Below are 6,000 nucleotides of genomic sequence, written 5' to 3' on the forward strand. Positions count from 1 at the left end.
GTGTTCAACGTGGGATTGCAACAAGACAGCATTTATTTTGACTTCCATTGGGAGGAGAAGGGCTGGCAGTGGCGCGGCTGAGGTCAGCCTCCAACATAAGTGTAAAAGAGAGTGAGACAGAGAGGGAGAGGTTGAGAGAGGTAGGGGTATGTGGCTGTTTGGCTGTTTGTTCAAATAGGCTGTTCTTGTGTAGTCACTGGGAATTTCCACAGTCATTCTAGCACTCGCTGGCCCTCTCTCACTCTGTCTTTCCCAGCCGTCTTTTGTTTTTGTTTCTCACACTGACACGCACACACACACTCTCTCTCACATACACACAAACACACACATTTATAAAAAAAATAAAAAAGATAAAAGAATAATCTGCCTCGGTAAGATACGCCCAAAATGAGAGAAATTAAAAGGCTGGCACAGGATGAGGCACACTCACTGATGCAAGATTACAGGCTAAATACAATCACACACACACACACACACACACACACACACACACACACACACACACACACACACACACACACACACACACACACACACACACACACACACACACACACACACACACACACACACACACAAACACTTATGTGCACAAGTGTAAAGTTAGGCTCAGCAACTCACCAACACATGCAAATGCCTTCATTCCTACAACTCAAATACACTCAAACTAATACGACACACATACTTTCACGTCGTGGTCTGCAGTCTCGCGCACACACACGCACACGCACGCGCACACACACACAAACACATCACTGTCTTTCCATCTTGACCTCTGCCCTCAAACAAACAGGCTTTTGTTTTCATTACTAATCATCATTCTCTTAGCTCCTGATATTGTGTATTTTATTATTACTGTTCCTGATGATTAAAGCACAATATACATTTTCTATCCAATATAATTCTACTGATCTCTTCCATTGTAAATTCTGCCAACACCCATACCTACTGTGATATAATGATGTTTGGAATTTCATTGCATTGACACCATGTGTGTAGATTCACATCTGGAGTTTCCCCACTGTGCTGTAACTGCGATGCTTCTTACAAATGCTGGAATTTGACAAACTGGAAAGGCACTCATGGCTCCACCAAAGCCCAAAAGTCTAATTTAGGTCAATCAGGCTGCACCAGATTTCCCACACTCATAGAAATCAGTCCTCTAAATATGCCAGTTTTTTTTCATCAAGATCCATGAAATATTCAATGACTTGTTCCCTGGTGAAAATCTGGAAAAAATAACCAATCTCACAATGTTAAAGAAGGTGAGCGAAAATTCCTGGAATGCTCCCATTTTTCCAGATCCACTCCAAAATTGGATTCTTGTCCCTTGTCCCATGCTTCCACCAAAAATTCATGGAAATCTCTCACATAGTTTTTGCGTAACCCTGCTTACTAACAAACCAAACAACAAACAAATGGACGTGACCCTCTCTGTATCTGTGCTGTGCTTATTAACTATTAACAGTCCGCTGTTGAAGGTAATTTACTTCATCCTAAATATATGCGGATAAAAGATATGAATACACGATGCAAATGTTTTCTGATCTTTTCAAAGCAGTTTGACCTTTGAAAGCTTCCCTGTGAAATGAGTCACAAAATCAATTGAAAGTATCAGCCAGACTTTTCATATTATTGCTAATAAGAAACTATATTTCAAAACCAACACTGCTCTGCTACCAATGAGCAGACATCCATAAATTGAATCTCCACATATAGTAGCCTTCAGTACTCACTCTCTGATTCCAGTATGCGTGTAAATTATTTGTTCCAGCCAAAGCGAAAAAAGAAAGTAAACTCTGACTCCAGGAATGTGCAGCCAGTACCAGGCCGAGTACCCCTTCATTAGAGAAGACACGGAGGCCTCGGCTTGGATCGTCGGTCCTGTGGAGCCGCTGGGAAAGACAGGAAGGAGTCAGGGCCACTTGGCCGACTGACTGGTAGGCTGAATGACTCGCGAGGGGATCTTAGCAAAGAAAAAATGCATTGGTCATGCTCACAGCCTCCCCAAATGCTCCGAGCTTCGGCTGATAAGCCAGCAGCAGTAGGCATGTGTGTGTATTCATGTTCTGTAACTTTGAATGACCTGGACAGGGCAACACACTGTGAACAACATGCAGAGGAGGCTCGGGATCTGACACTGACCTGTGTGTCTTTATTCTCAGAACTGAGTTCAGGTTTATAACCAAACTAAATGGATCTATTCATCAATAACATTATAGTCAACCACATGTGCTCGTTTCTGAGTCCTTAGAAACACATGTTATATAGACAAGCAATAATCATACCCACAGGATTCTATTAGAAATTCCGGACAAAATACCAAGATATGTTCAACTAAATTACAGGGATGAGTTTATGAATTCATGCATGAAGCATCTATAATTGTGCCGTCAGTTCTGTCATATAATAAATGGCATAGGATTTTATCACTGCACATATAGTCCTAATGTGAGTCCATAATTCTTCCATTAAAAAAAAAATTCACAAGCATTACAATGCGTGCTCAACAAAATATCCCTAATATGAATTTAACTGCAGACCTATGACTCTCAGTAAATTGTTAGCTGCTATCCAGGATGTTGAGAGCTGGTTTAAACCATGTTGATCAAAAATTGGGAAAAAAGAGGAAACTAAATTGTTGAAAAATCCAGATTTTGCTCTGGAGTGAATCCATAGCAGAGAGGAACACAGTCATAATTTTGGTAATTCAAGACGTCCACAGACATTTGCTTTTCTGGTCGAAAGCTACAGTAAATCCTGAAGAGACAGATAATCGCCGGCTAACGTCTCCATGGTGTTTGGACTGTACTCCTCCTTTAAAAAGCAAAAAGATGCCGTTTCACCCAATAAACACGCAGCAGCACACAATGTGTCCCCTCACCACAGCATAGCAACATCAACTTTTACACACCTTCTAAATGCTCGAGTCGGAATTTACAGAGTATTCATGCATACACTGTTAAAATCTCCCTTGGACTCATATATTGTCTCACAAACACACACACACACACACACACAGTCATTGTGCCACAAACACTTCACCACACATACGCACAAGCTCGCACTGTGACCAGTATCAGTTTTGCATCACTGCAAAAAGAGGCATACAAATTACATTTATCATTCTCGAATTGTGGAATTATAAATATCATTTTCATGCTAAAATAATCTTAGGTGGATTTCTTAGCAAGGGTGCATGTATGTGCCAAAAACCCACCCACACATACATGAGCACAACACGTTCATTCATAAGGAAATCTCATCTCAATGTCAACATTACAACAAGTTGTACAGTTTTTTATTACTGGACTGTACAACCCCTTTAATCCTCCACCTTGATGCCAGTTTATTCAGTCAATCGTAGAAAATGTAGCCTTTGCCCCACCGCAACATGGCACAGGATGGGTGTGTGAGTATGAATGTGTGTGTGGGGGGGCATTTGAGCTGCCAATAGTGCACAAGGTATATGACTGTATACGGCTGTCTTTAGGTTGTACCTTGCTCAACGCTGCATTTGCACAAATGTCAATGTGAATGTGTACGTAGTTGCCAGGCACGCTGCAGCTCATCCCTCTCCTAAAAGCATTTTATGGGTGTCTGTATGGGCTGCAGTGATGAGGACAGGGATGGAGGGTGAAGAACGTGCAATGGCACAACACGGGCAGACAGGCAGTAGTACGGCAGCGATAGTGAAGTCTGCTGTGGCCCTCGTCCACTCCGGCATGGCAGGGCGGCTTTGCCCTTAACTGGGTCACCAGGGAGCATGCTCATACACGAAACAGCAACAAAATTAAAAACATGCTGTCTATTAAACTGTCTGATTTTTGCTGTAGTGAGTGGGATATGATGATCGCACAGGCAATGTAACACAAGTGAAGGAAAATATTTTGTAGGGGTATTTTAGGTGCAGCAAGAGGGCGAGCTGAAGTGTGTATGTCTGAGCAATGAAGAGTGTGCGCACTTTTATGAAGAGCGGCCATTGTGAGTTACTATGAATACTGGCAGCTGCTTATCGGATGGCATATTATTATATCAATAAAAAGAAAAACATTGAGGCCAGGAATTTGTGCATTGGCATATTGATCAGGAGGCTGGGGCATAGATCAGAGGTGGCTGCTCCTGTTTGGGACCAAATGGCAGAACTGCAAATGCCACATCAATGGCCAACAAGCTATGCAAAGATGCCTCCAACGTCAGGGGTTTGTCCTCTGCGTAAACAAGTGGAACAAACGAGAACATCTGCATGACAGGGGAGAGACAATTTCCAGATGTCAGAAAAAAAAAGAAGCCTATCACTTAAAAATGCACACAGGGCGAGAGGTATGACAGGAGTGTTTTCAAACTGCCCAGTCAGAGATGTCCCTGATTGCAGTGCAGAAAAGTGTGTGTGCGTGATGGTGTGTGTGTTGGTGATGGGAACAGCCGAGAAAACACCGAATGCATCCCCGGCTCCTCTGCGCCGATCTGTGCGAGTACTACGAGAAGCGCTGCACAATGTCAGAGGAGTGTTATGACTGGAGGCAGACAGTCGGGCTGCTCCTCTGCACGGTGCTCGGTAACAAACAAAAACAACCGGTTTCAAGTGACGTTTTATAATCATCCACTTACACCACACGGGCCTATTTTTTTTTTCCCATTCTCCCCCGTGTAACATCCACCGGAGTCCGGGGAAGCTTCTCTAACCGAGGCTGCACGGTGACACTCCTCCGCCTGTAGGAATTGTACAAAGTTGTGGGGGAAAGCAGGGATATTCAGGGATTCGCTCTAGTAAGCAGCTCAGTAACGTTAGTAGTAGTAGTGGTGGTGGTTGTAGTAGTCGTAGTACGCAACGGTGGCAGAGTACTAGTCCCCACATAATGACACCGTCCGCCTCACCACAAGGAAACAAGCTCTCCTGATGTTTTCCTCCATTTTCCTTTTTATAAAACACATACTAACCTGGCGCAGCTGGTTCGTAAACATGTCGAAGCTGCGATGCTGCAAATGGGTCGATGGTTTTCTTTTTTTTTTACTACGCTAGCGTAAAAAAACAAAAAAAAAACTACACGGCGAAAGGAAAAAAGTGCTGAAGAGTAACTGCGTGTTTGTGATTTCAGGTCGGGACGTTCCCCCGTCGCGTGCAGGGACTGCGGGGAAACATTTCGGAAAGTTTTGCGGCTGTTACACCCGCACCCCTCCCCTCTCTCGGCTCCTCGGCCGCGTCGCTCCGCTTCTTCGGACGAGGTCGGAACCAGCGGAACCAGCAGCTGGCAGCTCGTCCTGGTCTCGTGCTAAAGGTGGAAATAGCTCCTCTGCTAAACTTTAAGTTTCAACTCACCCGAAACAAGAGCTTTTCCCCTTCGCCACGGGAGGATTCACAGTCTCATTCTGCCGCCGTGGAGGCTCGCACAACTCCCCGTAACATCCCCCGGCTGTCGGTGTTGACGTCCGTGCGCTGCGCCCTCACTCTTCACTTTTCCTCCGCAAAACATGTCTCTCCCCCCCCGCAGCAGAAAGTCAAACACGGCTGTAGAAAACTATCGCTCTTCTTTTTCCCACTACAGTCACAAAATGGTGAATGAACCACTTACAGCTGGGCGAGCGGACCAATCAGATGTTGCTGACAGGTACAGTAGCCAATGGGCGGCGGTGCCACGGACCGAGGGGCGTGGCGGGCTGTCAAAGTGCGGCTGACGGACGTGCGCGCGCAACCAATGGCGGCTCGTACGCGGTGTCCTGTCCCAAAGTTTACAGTAGCCAATGAGAGCGCTGGGAACCATAGGAACAGCACGGGGGAGGGCCGAGAGGAGGGAGCTCACCACCTGGAGCCAATAGAAAGGCACACATGCTGAGGAGGCGGGTGTTTGCCGTGATTGACAGGTGCAGTGTCGCTGAGCCTGATAACGCATCAGCTGCAGCTCGGTGTTTTAAAAACACAACATTATGAGGACTGTGTAGACTCAGCCGGCTAACAGCTGTTAGCATGTAGCTGCACTCAGTAACACAGGAGAGACACAG

The 6,000-nt window shown here is 45.4% G+C and overlaps 1 protein-coding gene across 1 annotated transcript in view; it reads right to left on the reverse strand.

Moving 5' to 3' along the window:
- cicb (capicua transcriptional repressor b) overlaps window positions 1-5,549 on the reverse strand; it is a gene marked incomplete at its 3' end in the record, with an annotated part of 29,494 nt that extends 23,945 nt beyond the window's left edge. The window contains 1 exon segment of the mRNA XM_053433467.1: window positions 5,321-5,549.
- Between the last annotated feature and the right edge of the window lie 451 nt (window positions 5,550-6,000).

The sequence above is a fragment of the Pleuronectes platessa genome, chromosome 10 (assembly GCF_947347685.1).
Source record: "Pleuronectes platessa chromosome 10, fPlePla1.1, whole genome shotgun sequence".
In the NCBI taxonomy this organism is placed as follows: Eukaryota; Metazoa; Chordata; class Actinopteri; order Pleuronectiformes; family Pleuronectidae; genus Pleuronectes; species Pleuronectes platessa.